A 13,509-nucleotide genomic window follows, 5' to 3' on the forward strand; every position below is an offset into this window, starting at 1 on the left:
CATTAACACCTAAGAGCATGATTTGAAATAAGTGAAATCCAAGATTCTTCTTTCTATGTAGCTGGAACGCAAAACAAGCTGTTTGGGTTTCTTTAGGCTCATTACACTTCGCTTTGCTATTTGTGGGTGGAAAGAACATGGAAAGAACAATCCAAACTTTTTCGTCTGCTTTCTATTGAGATGGAACCAAAACACCTATGCTTGATTAGGGCTGTTAAGAAACAATTCACTCTGAGATTTTTGGGTGAATGTGCATTCTAACCCCGAAAACACCAATTTGCAACAAAACCAATCAGAGCTTTATCGTCTTTCTTCCTAAGTGGATGGAATCTAAAACACCTTTTTGCTTTGGTTGGCGGTGATTCTGGTGCACACCCATAAAACACCATGCGAATTGAAATAAAGCTTATTCGTCGTCTTTCTATGCATATGGAAGCAAAAAGACGGTTTTATGTTATTTTGGCATCATTACACTCACTTTGCGATTTCTGGGTTAATGTGCATTAACACCTAAGAGCATGATTTGAAATAAGTGAAATCCAAGATTCTTCTTTCTATGTAGCTGGAACGCAAAACAACCTGTTTGGGTTTGTTTAGGCTCATTACACTTCGCTTTGCTATTTGTGTGTGGAAAGAACATGGAAAGAACAATCCAAACTTTTTCGTTTGCTTTCTATTGAGATGGAACCAAAACACCTATGCTTGATTAGGGCTGTTAAGAAAGATTTCACTCAGAGATTTTTGAGTGAATGTGCATTCTAACCCCCAAAACACCAATTTGCAACAAAACCAATCAGAGCTTTATCTTCTTTCTTTTTAAGTGGATGGAACCCAAAACACCTTTTTGCATTGGTTGGGGGTGATTCTGCTGCACACCCAAAAAAGACCATGCGTATTGAAATAAGCCCAATCAAAGCTTATTCGTCTTCTTTCTACGCATATGGGAGCGAAAAGACGGTTTTGTGTTATTTTGGCCTCATTACACATACTTTGCTATTTCTGGGTTAATGTGAAATAAGTGAAATCCAAGATTCTTCTTTCTATGTAGCTGGAACGCAAAACAACCTGTTTGGGTTTGTTTAGGCTCATTACACTTCGCTTTGCTATTTGTGTGTGGAAAGAACATGGAAAGAACAATCCAAACTTTTTCGTTTGCTTTCTATTGAGATGGAACCAAAACACCTATGCTTGATTAGGGCTGTTAAGAAAGATTTCACTCAGAGATTTTTGAGTGAATGTGCATTCTAACCCCAAAAACACCAATTTGCAACAAAACCAATCAGAGCTTTATCTTCTTTCTTTTTAAGTGGATGGAACCCAAAACACCTTTTTGCATTGGTTGGGGGTGATTCTGCTGCACACCCAAAAAAGACCATGCGTATTGAAATAAGCCCAATCAAAGCTTATTCGTCTTCTTTCTACGCATATGGGAGCGAAAAGACTGTTTTGTGTTATTTTGGCCTCATTACACATACTTTGCTATTTCTGGGTTAATGTGAAATAAGTGAAATCCAAGATTCTTCTTTCTATGTAGCTGGAACGCAAAACAAGCTGTTTGGGTTTCTTTAGGCTCATTACACTTCGCTTTGCTATTTGTGGGTGGAAAGAACATGGAAAGAACAATGCAAACTTTTTCGTCTGCTTTCTATTGAGATGGAACCAAAACACCTATGCTTGATTAGGGCTGTTAAGAAACATTTCACTCTGAGATTTTTGAGTGAATGTGCATTCTAACCCCAAAAACACCAATTTGCAACAAAACCAATCAGAGCTGTCAGAGCTGCCCAAGGTCCCAGCTCACAAAGGACCAACGCCAGTTCTTACTATATACAAAAGTCTTTATTAAGGTTCAGTTTCCATTTCAAAGCCGCTGCGTGCAGCTCTACGTCTCAATCCTAGACCGCTGAAGCTCCATCTGAATCTCCTCCCCCTCGGCACCAGTTCAAGACCCTAGCCATGCTCCACCTCCTCCTCTGCTCCGTTCTCCTCTGGGTCTTTTGCCCTCTGGGGTGTCACCCTTTCTGGACTCTTCTGATGCTGATTCCCCGGATTCTTCCCCCTGCTTCCGGCGTGCTTTAGGACCTGGCTCCCAATCCGACCTCCCTGCTGTCCCGCGCTCCTGGACATTTGAACTTGGCGCGCGCGCCCTTCCTCCTGACCGTTACACTACTCCTGTCACTGCTTCCCCCTTCGGGGGGGTTGGCTGAGTCTGACTTCCCCTCCATTCCCTCACTCAGCGATAGGGGCGTGGTCAGCCCTGCCTCATCTTCTCTCCCCACTGGAGGGGAAGCCGACCCTGACACATGGGACTATTCCCCCCCGCTACGCCCTGGTGGAGAAGCTGGTCCCGATCTCCAGCTGCTACTTTGGGAGTCGCCGATGGCCCCCTGCTTCTGGTGCGTCCTTCCCAGGACCCCCCGTGCCCTGGCCATCAGTGCCCCCTTCTGGGAGTCTTCCGAATCGCTGGAGAAGCTCATGGAATCTCTCGGCCCACTGTCATACTCCCCTACGCTGCCCTCGGATTGTTCCCCTTCGCTCTCCGCTGCCTCTCTCCCCTGTGCCTCTGCTCCTGAACCCCTGACATCCATCCACCCCTCGAAGCCCCCCTCCCCCCTCCCCCTCTTCGGATGCGGGTTCCGGGTGCTCCAGTGTTGTGGGGGTGAGTGCGGGATACAGTTCTTCCCCTCTGGTGTGCAGCTGGTCGGCTGGGTCTGGCCAGTCCGGAATGGGCTCGTCGACGTCAATCTCCTCTGCTTCCATCTCTCTGCAGCTGTGCTCGAACCCGGGATCCTCCCCCAACACGTCCAGCTGTCAGAGCTGCCTCTAGGTCCCAGCTCACAGAGGAGCAACGCCAGACTGTCGTTATGTACAAAAGTCTTTATTGAGGTTTAGTTTCCATTTCAAAGCCGCAGTGCGCAGCTCTACGTCTTAAAGCCTAGACCGGCGAAGTACCGTCTGAGTCTCCTCCCCTATGACACCAGTTTAAGATCCTAGCCTGCCTCCACCTTTTACGCTTGTCAGGGACTCAGCGGGAGCGCAGGGAGGGGAGGAGATGGAGAGCGAGGGGGAGCAATCCGAGGGCAGCGTAGGAGAAGATGACAGCAGCCCGAGAGATTCCATGAGCCTCTCCAGCGAATCGGAAGATTCTCAGAAGGGGGCGTCTATGGCCAGGGCAAGGGGGGACCCAAGGGGGACACCACAGAAGCAAGGGGCCAGCGGGGACTCCCAGAGCAGCAGTTGGAAATCAGGACCAGCTTCCCCACCAGAGCGTAGTGGGGGGGAGGAGTCCCAGATATCAGGACCAACGTATTCACCACCAGCGCCAAGTTCAAATGTACAGGCGAGCGGCACAGAAGGTAGCCCGGATAGGGAACCAGGTCCTAAAGCCCGCCGGAAGGAGGGGGAAGAATCATCAGGGTCAGCGTCAGAGGAGTCCAGAAAGGATGAAACCCTAGCGGGCAGGAAGGCCCAGAGGAGAAAGGAACTTAGGAAGAGGTGGAGCAAAGCGAGAGTCTTAAACTGGTGTGGAAGGGGCGGAGACTCAGACGGGACTTCGCCAGTCTAGGGTTGAGACGTAGAGCTGCGCGCTGCGGCTTTAAAATGGAAACTGAACCTCAATAAATACTTTTGTACATAACTACAGCCTAGCGTTGGTCCTCTGTGAGCTGGGACCTAGAGGCAGCTCTGACACCTGGCCACTGGCGCCCCCTTCTGTGAATCTTCCGATTCGCTGGAGAGGCTCATGGAATCCCTCTGTCCACTGTCCTCTTCTCCTAGGCTCCCCTTGGATTCTTCCCCTTCGCTCTCCATCTCCTCTCTTCCCTGTGCCTCTGCTCCTGAACCCCTGACACTAGCGTTGGTCCTCTGTGAGCTGGGACCTAGAGGCAGCTTAGACAGTAAGTCCCGTCTCCCTAAAAACCTCGCAACATGAGTGAACGCAGCGAGGGGCGAAGATTGGTGCTTCGCGAGCTCACAAAAGCAGCACAAGATGACTACCGAAGAACAAATGGCAGCCCTGCAAAACGCAGTGACACAACTTAACACAGAAATACTAGCGTGCAGGAGGAGAGAAGAGGAAGCAGCTGCTGTATGCAAGGATCTGCAAGCCAGGTTGGAAATGTTGACTAAACAGGGGCTACCGGGAGCCAGACCAGAGGGGATTGGGCTGGGAAAGAGAGGAGGCAGCCTTGTGTCTCATTTCGATGGGAGTCTGCAGCACTATCCTAACTTCAGAGCAGACGTGGTTTTTGCGCTAAAGTTACTGGAGAAGGACTTTAGAGATGAGCAGGAGAAAGTAGGCTTCATACTAATGCATCTCCATGGAGAAGCTAAAGCATGGTTGCGCAATCTGTGGAGAGATAATGATCCAGCCCTCCAAAACGTGAAAGCCTTCATTGAGGCAATGGATGCTTGTTTTTTATCAGCGATAGATGTAGATGTCGCTAGAAGAGAGATTCATGGTTTGAAACAAGGCAGAGCCACTGTGAGGCTTCTTCTAAAAAGCTGTCTATGATAATGTATGTGTCAGGGGCTCAGGAGCAGAGGCACAGGGAAGAGAGGAGATGGAGAGCGAAGGGGAAGAATCCGAGGGGAGCGTAGGAGAAGAGGACAGTGGACCGAGGGATTCCATGAGCCTTTCCAGCGAATCGGAAGATTCACAGAAGGGGGCGCCAGTGGCCAGGGGTAGGGGGTTCCCAAGGGGAACGCCCCAGGAGCAAGGGGGTAGCAGGGACTCCCAGAGCAGCAGTTGGAAATCAGGACCAGCTTCCTCACCAGAGCAGAGTGGGGGGGAAGAGTCCCAAAGGTCAGGGCCAGTGCATTCCACACCAGGGAGAGAAGAGAAGGCAGGGCTGACCACACCTCCATCGGAGAGTCAGACAACGGACGGGAAGTCAGATCCGGCCAGTATCCAGGAAGAGGGAAGCAGTGACAGAAGTAGTGTAACGGTCAGGAGGAAGGTCACTGGGTTGGCGCGAGAGGCAAGTTCAAATGTACAGGAGCGCGGGACAGCAGAGAATGAGGATTGGGAACAGGGTCCTAAAGCCCGCCGGAGGGAGGGGGAGGAGCTAAGCGACTCAGCGTCGGAAGAGTCCAGAAAGGGCAATGCCCCAGCGGGCAGGAGGACCCAGAGGAGGAGAGAGCAGCGTAAAAGGTGGAGCCGGGCTAGGATCTTAAACTGGTGTCATAGGGGAGGAGACTCAGACGGTACTTCGCCGGTCTAGGCTTTAAGACGTAGAGCTGCGCGCTGCGGCTTTGAAATGGAAACTGAACCTCAATAAAGACTTTTGTACATAACGACAGTCTGGCGTTGGTCCTCTGTGAGCTGGGACCTAGAGGCAGCTCTGACAGTAGGCTTCATACTAACTCATCTACATGGAGAAGCTAAAGCGTGGTTGCGCAATCTGTGGAGAGATAATGATCCAGCCCTCCAAAACGCGAATGCCTTCATTAAGGCAATGGATGCTTGTTTTTTATCAGCGATAGATGTGGATGTCGCTAGAAGAGAGATTCATGGTTTGAAACAAGGCAGAGCCACTGTGAGGCAATATCTCTCCCGCTTTTTTGCATTGGTCAACGCGCTGGGATGGGAAAAAGATTCAGCGGCCGTCAGGGACCTGTTCTGGGAGGGGCTGAACGGGGCTGTGAAAGACGAAATCGCAAGGGGGGAGAGACCCCAGAGCACTCGAGAAGTGGTCCAGAGAGCGCTAACGATTGGTGTGCGTCTGGAAGAACGTCCCTGGAGCAAAGACGAAGGGCGTTGGGGATGCACACCAGCAAGAGCACCTCCTTTCTTTCCCAGGGACTCAGAGCGCGCTCAATCCACGCCTCCACTGGGAGGGGGAGAGGAGCCGATGGAGATAGGTGGTGCCAAGGCTCAGTCAGCAACCAGAGCCCTAACACCGGGAGCAGCCAAAGTGAAGCCTCCTAGAGGGAACAGGAAGTGTTACATCTGCGACAGTGCTCAGCATATGGCAAGAGAGTGCCCCCAGAGGCTCCACAAGCACACTGCAGCCTCAGCAACAGTAACAAAAGCAGTTCAGCAGAGAGAACCACAGCAGGGAAACGACGAAGTCTGGCTGGAAGCAGAGCCACTGGGGCCCAGCCAGACGAGTCAGTGAAGCAGTCCCCAGGAATCTTACAGCCCACAGACCCCCTCCCGCCCAAACCAGTGGTGCAGCTCACCGCAACACTCCAGCTTCCCAATGGGCTCACCATGGAAGTCCCTATTACCATTGACTCTGGTAGCAATGCAGACTTTATAGGAGTGGATTTCATCAAGCAACATAGCATAGCGCTCCTGCCTGCCACGATGCCCCTGAAAGTAGTGACAGTCGATGGAAGAGAATTGCTGGGGGGCAGGTGGTACAGCAAACGCTGCCAATGGTGATGCGAATTGGAAATCACCGCGAAGTCATCAGTTTCAATGTCCCCCACCTGTCAGACACACCCATAGTATTGGGCATGAGCTGGTTGGACAGGCACAGCCCGGCATTGGCATGGTACCAGCGTAAATTGACCTTCTGCTCCTCCTACTGCGCAGAACATTGCATCATGACTAACCAGGAGGACGAGGGGCAAGAGGATGACCCACAGCTACAACTGGGCATGCTGCAAGCGGTACCCGACAAGTACAAGGCGTTTTTGGAGGTCTTCTGCGAGAAGGAAGCGGACAAGCTGCCTCCCCACAGACCCTATGACTGCAAGATTGACCTCCTGCCGGGGGCAACGCTGCCGACGGGAAAACTGTATTCCATGTCTGAAGATGAACTGCAAGAGCTCAGGGAGTTCATAGATCACAACTTGAAGCGGGGATTCATCCGGGAATCCAAAGCAGTGGGGGGCAGTCCTGTCTTCTTCGTGAAGAAAAAAGACACGCCCCAAAAGAGGTTGGTAGTTGATTTCAGAACCTTAAACTCGAAAAACAAGCCCACGGCTTTCCCGATGCCCAAGATCGACGACTTGCTCGCGACGGTGAGGAAGGGACGCATCTTCACCAAGTTGGATCTACGAGGGGCGTACAATCTTATACGCATGCGGGAGGGCGACGAGTGGAAGACGGCCATGTTTACGCCCTTGGGCCCCTATGAATATAGGGTTATGCCATTCGGTTTACAAAATGGCTCCCACTGCTTCCAAGCCTTCATGCATCATGTGTTAGCGGGGCTCCTCTACAAGAAGTGCGTCTGCTTCCTGGACGACATTCTGATCTTCTCGGAATCGCAGGAGGCTCACGAGAGAGATGTCAAGGAAGTCCTGCAAAGACTGCGGGAGCACAGGCTTTACGCCAAACTGGAGAAGTGCCAGTTCGACATGACAGAGGTGGATTTCCTGGGCTACAAGCTGTCCGACAAGGGAATCGCCATGGACAGCGCCAAGGTACGATCGGTACTGGACTGGAAAAGCCCGCGCAATCGGAAGGAGGTCCAGAAGTTTGTCGGCTTTGCCAACTTTTATCGCAAGTTTATCAAGGGTTTCGCTATTGTCAGGGACTCAGCGGGAGCGCAAGGAGGAGAGGAGATGGAGAGCGAGGGGGAGCAATCCGAGGGCAGCGTAGGAGAAGATGACAGCAGCCCGATAGATTCCGTGAGCCTCTCCAGTGAATCGGAAGATTCACAGAAGGGGGCGCCGATGGGCAGGGCAAGGGGGGACCCAAGGGAGACACCCCAGAAGCAAGGGGCCAGCGGGGACTCCCAGAGCAGCAGTTGGAAATCAGGACCAGCTTCCCCACCAGAGCGTAGTGGGGGGGAGGAGTCCCAGGTATCAGAGTCCACATATGCACCACCAGCGAGAGAAGATGAGTCAGGGTTGGCCACGCCTCCACCGGAGAGCGAGGGAACGGTCAAGAGGAAAGTTGCAGGCTGGGCGCGCGCGCCAAGTTCAAATGTACAGGCGAGCGGCACAGAAGGTAGCCCGGATAGGGAACCAGGTCCTAAAGCCCGCCGGAGGGAGGGGGAAGAATCATCAGGGTCAGCGTCAGAGGAGTCCAGAAAGGATGAAACCCTAGCGGGCAGGAGGGCCCAGAGGAGAAAGGAACTTAGGAAGAGGTGGAGCAAAGCGAGAGTGTTAAGCTGGTGTGGAAGGGGCGGAGACTCAGACGGAACTTCGCTGGTCTAAGGTCGAGACGTAGAGCTGTGCGCTGCGGCTTTAAAATGCAAACTGCACCTCAATAAAGACTTTTGTACATAACTACAGCCTAGCGTTGGTCCTCTGTGAGCTGGGACCTGGAGGCAGCTCTGACAGCTATGCAGACGGCGGCCATCACGGACACCCTCAGCTCCAAGAAGAAGAAGTTCATCTGGACGGAGCAGGCGGTGCAGTCCTTTCAGAAACTCAAGCGTCTCTTCGCTTCCGAAGAACAACTGCTACATTTGAACCCCAGCAGACCCATGAGGGTTGAGACAGATGCCTCCGACAGAGCCGTGGGGGCAGTCCTGTTGCAGCAAGACCCACAAGGGGATTGGAGGCCGTGCGCTTTCTACTCCAGGAAGCTCAGGAAGTCGGAGCAGAACTACACCATCTGGGACAGAGAGTTGCTGGCCATTCATGCAGCCTTCAAGGCGTGGCGGCACTTCCTCATCGGAGCCAAACACACGGTGCAAGTTCGCACGGACCATAAGAACCTGGAATACTGGCGCACGGCGCGGTTCCTGAACCAGAGACACATCCGCTGGGCGGAGTTCTTTGCGGATTTCGACTTCAGGATAGAATATATCCCCGGAGACAACAACATCATGGCTGATGCGCTATCCAGGAAGCCGCAGTATCTGGAGGAAGCAGCACCGGTAGCGGCCAAACACATTTTCGCACCTAAGGCGTGGGCATGTGCTTCGGCCACCATGGACCTGGAAGCAATACGGCGCGAGCTTCGAACGGATTCCTTCGTACGATCCAAGATGGAGGAGGTGCGCAGCGGCACAGCGAAGGACGACGAGTTCCAGATACGCGACTGTCAGAACTGCCTCTAGGTCCAAGCTCACAGAGGACCAACGCCAGACTGTTGTTATGTACAAAAGTCTTTATTGAAGTTTAGTTTGCATTTCAAAGCCTAGACCGGCGAAGTACCGTCTGAGTCTCCTCCCCTATGACACCAGTTTAAGATCCTAGCCCGGCTCCACCTTTTACGCTGCTCTCTCCTCCTCTCGGTCCTCCTGCCCGCTGGGGCATTGCCCTTTCTGGACTCTTCCGACGCTGAGTCGCTTAGCTCCTCCCCCTCCCTCCTGCGGACTTTAGGACCCGGTTCCCAATCCTCATTCTCTGCTGTCCCGCGCTCCTGTACATTTGAACTTGCCTCTCGCGCCAACCCAGTGACCTTCCTCCTGACCGTTATACTACTTCTGTCACTGCTTCCCTCTTCCGGGACCCTGTCCGGATCTGACCTCCCCTCCGTTGTCTGACTCTCCGATGGAGGTGTGGTCAGCCCTGCCTTCTCTTCTCTCCCTGGTGGGGGATGCACTGGTTCTGATCCTTGGGACTCTTCCCCCCCACTCTGCTCTGGTGGGGAAGCTGGTCCTGATTTCCAACTGCTGCTCTGGGAGTCCCTGCTCCCCCCTTGCTCCTGGGACGTTCCCCTTGGGAACTCCCTACCCCTGGCCACTTGCGCCCCCTTCTGTGAATCTTCCGATTCGCTGGAGAGGCTCATGGAATCCCTCGGTCCACTGTCCTCTTCTCCTACGCTGCCCTCGGATTCTTCCCCTTCGCTCTCCATCTCCTCTCTTCCCTGTGCCTCTGCTCCTGAACCCCTGACAGCGACGGACTGCTCCTCCGCAAGGGGGCCATCTACGTGCCGGGAGATGAACTCCGCGCTAGAGTACTGCAACAGCTACACGACGCACCCAGCGCCGGACATTTCGGCAAGGACAAGATGGTGGAATTAGTAACCAGAGACTTTTGGTGGCCCAAGATGCGGGGAGAAGTCGCGGATTACGTCACGAGGTGCGACACATGCCAGAGGGCCAAGCCTGTACACAGACCGCCAGCGGGACTGTTGGAACCGCTACAGACCCCGTCAGAACCGTGGGAGAGGGTGGCCTTGGACTTTGTCACTGATCTGCCCAGCTCAAGGGGCAAAACAGCAGTACTCGTGGTGGTCGACATGTTCACCAAGATGGCGCACTTCATTCCTTGCACGAAGGTGGCCACAGCGGAACAGACAGCCAAGCTGTTCATAGACCACGTGTTCAAGGTGCACGGCCTGCCACGGTCTATCCTGTCCGACAGGGGGCGCCAGTTCATCTCGAGTTTCTGGCAGAAGCTGATGGGGATCCTGAACGTCAAGGACAACCTAGCGTCGGCGAGACACCCGCAGACCAACGGACAAGCGGAGAGGGTCAACGCCATCATGCAGCAGTACCTGAGATGCTACGCTAACCAGCAGCCCTCGACCTGGGTGGACAACCTACCGCTGGCCGAGTTTGCCTACAACAACACGAAACACGTGTCCACGGGGGTGACACCGTTTTTCGCCAACAATGGGTGACATCCCTGGACCTTCCCGGGCTTAGAGAAAGAGGGGGAGGGGGAGCCGCAGGGAGCAGAGGCATTGGCAGAGGAGTTAAGGAGGTCCATGAACAGCTCCGAAGGCAGTTGGAGCTAGCTAAACACGTGTACAAGATGCAGGCAGACAGACACAGGAGAGTTGGGGAGGACATACGGGTAGGGGACTGGGTCTGGTTAGCAGCCCAGGCAGTGCCGGCCAGATCCTTAGCTAAGAAGAAGCTCGGACACAAGCAGCTAGGCCCTTACCAAGTCGAGGCACAGATCAACCCAGTGGCCTTCCGGTTGACACTACTGGAGGGATCCAGAATGCACCCGGTCTTTCATAGATCGGTGCTCACGCCCTACAAGGCACCTCACAGGTTTCAGGCGCCAGGGACAGCTCCTAGCCCGCTTAGAAACGCACCCACGACAGGGGGGTCGCCGAGGGCGGGACCGCTCAACGAGGTCACGGATATTTTCGACTCAAGATGGGGGGAAGAGGGGGTTGAATATCTCCTCGCCAGGGAAGACACCCCGGCCAGCGCCAACAGGTGGGTACCGGACTATGCAGTGGAGGAGCAATGGCTCAAAGACGAATTCCATGCACTTTTCCCGCACAGACCCATGCTGGCAGATTATTTTGATGAATATCTTTTCACCCCCACACTCTCAGCCAGCACATTTCAGGGGTTCTCCTCAGCTGAGGAGACGGCGCCAGAGACTACCTCACCGGAGGGGTCGATCTCAGGCTTTGGTACGGAACGCTCTTATTGGTGGGACACTCAACCCGAGGAGGAGTGGCGCAGGGAACTGCTAAGAGGGCCCTGGCACGCACACTCCCCAAAGGAGATGGGGGGACAGGAGGGCATGGACGGGTTGGGGGAGGACCCTGGGTTCGAGCACACTGGCAAAGAGATGGAAGCGGAGGAGATCGACGTCGATGTTCCCGTCACGGACTGGCAGCATGCCAGGGGGGAAGAACTGTATCCGGCATGCACCCCCACAGCATTGGAGCACCCGGAACCCACGCCAGAAGAGGGAGAGGGGGGAAGGGGGGGCTTCGAGGGGGGGATGGATGTCAGGGACTCAGCGGAAGTGCAGGGAGGGGAGGAGATGGAGAGCGAGGGGGAGCAATCCGAGGGCAGCGCAGGAGAAGATGACAGCAGCCTGAGAGATTCCATGAGCCTCTCCAGCGAAACGGAAGATTCACAGAAGGGGGCGCCGATGGGCAGGGCAAGGGGGGACCCAAGGGGGACACCCCAGACGCAAGGGGCCAGCGGGGACTCCCAGAGCAGCAGTTGGAAATCAGGACCAGCTTCCCCACCAGAGCGTAGTGGGGGGGAGGAGTCCCAGATATCAGGGCCAACGTATTCACCACCAGCGAGAGAAGATGAGTCAGGGGTGGCCACGCCTCCATCGGAGAGCGAGGGAACGGTGAAGAGGAAGGTTGCCGGCTGGGCGCGCGCGCCAAGTTCAAATGTACAGGCGAGCGGTACAGCAGGTAGCCCGGATAGGGAACCAGGTCCTAAAGCTCGCCGGAAGGAGGGGGAAGAATCAGGGGGGTCAGCGTCAGAAGAGTCCAGAAAGGATGAAACCCTAGCGGGCAGGAGGGCCCAGAGGAGAAAGGAACTTAGGAAGAGGTGGAGCAAGACGAGAGTCTTAAACTGGTGTTGAAGGGGCGGAGACTCAGACGGGACTTCGCCGGTCTAGGCTTTAAGATGTAGAGGATCAGAACCAGTGCATCCCCCACCAGGGAGAGAAGAGAAGGCAGGGCTGACCACACCTCCATCGGAGAGTCAGACAACGGACGGGAAGTCAGATCCGGCCAGTGTCCCGGAAGAGGGAAGCAGTGACAGAAGTAGTGTAACGGTCAGGAGGAAGGTCACTGGGTTGGCGCGAGAGGCAAGTTCAAATGTACAGGAGCGCGGGACAGCAGAGAATGAGGATTGGGAACCGGGTCCTAAAGCCCGCAGGAGGGAGGGGGAGGAGCTAAGCGACTCAGCGTCGGAAGAGTCCAGAAAGGGCAATGCCCCAGCGGGCAGGAGGACCCAGAGGAGGAGAGAGCAGCGTAAAAGGTGGAGCCGGGCTAGGATCTTAAACTGGTGTCATAGGGGAGGAGACTCAGACGGTACTTCACCGGTCTAGGCTTTAAGACGTAGAGCTGCGCGCTGCGGCTTTGAAATGGAAACTAAACTTCAATAAAGACTTTTGTACATAACGACAGTCTGGCGTTGGTCCTCTGTGAGCTGGGACCTAGAGGCAGCTCTGACAACGCTGTTTTGTTATTTTGGTCTCGTTACATACTGTCAGAGCTGTCCGAGGTCCCAGCTCCCAAAGGACCAACGCCAGTTCTTGTTATATACAAAAGTCTTTGTTGAAGATCAGTTTCGATTTCAAAGCCGTAGCGCGCAGCTCTACGTCTTAAACTCTATACCGCTGAAGCTCCGTCTGAATCTCCTCCCCCCAGACACCAGTTTAAGACTCTAGCCTTGCTCCACCTCTTACTTTGCTCTTTCCTCCTCTGGGTCCGCCTGTCCACTGGGGTCTTGCCCTTTCTAGACTCTTCTGACGCTGAATCCCCTGAGTCTTCCCCCTGCCTCCGGCGGGCTTTAGGACCACGTTCCCAATTCTGGCTTTCTGCTGTCCCGCGCGCCTGTACATTTGAACTCGGCGCGCGCGCCCAGCCGGCCACCTTTCTCCTGACCGTTACACTGCTCCTGTCACTGCTTCCCCCTTCGGGGGGGCTAGTTGGATCTGACTTCCCCTCCGTTCCCTCACTCTGCGATGGAGGCGTGGTCAGCCCTGACTCATCTTCTCTCCCTACTGGAGGGGACGCTGGCCCTGATACATGGGACTCTTCCCCCCCGCTACGCTCTGGTGGGGAAGCTGGTCCTGATTTCCAGCTGCTGCTTTGTGAGTCCCCGCTGGCCCCTTGCTTCTGGTGCGTCCCCCCTGGCACCCTCCTTGCCCTGGCCCTCGGCGCCTCCTTCTGGGAATCTCCTGAATCGCTGGAGAAGCTCATGGAATCTCTCG

This window comes from Podarcis cretensis (genome assembly GCF_951804945.1).
Source record: "Podarcis cretensis genome assembly, chromosome: 1".
Taxonomy (NCBI): Eukaryota; Metazoa; Chordata; class Lepidosauria; order Squamata; family Lacertidae; genus Podarcis; species Podarcis cretensis.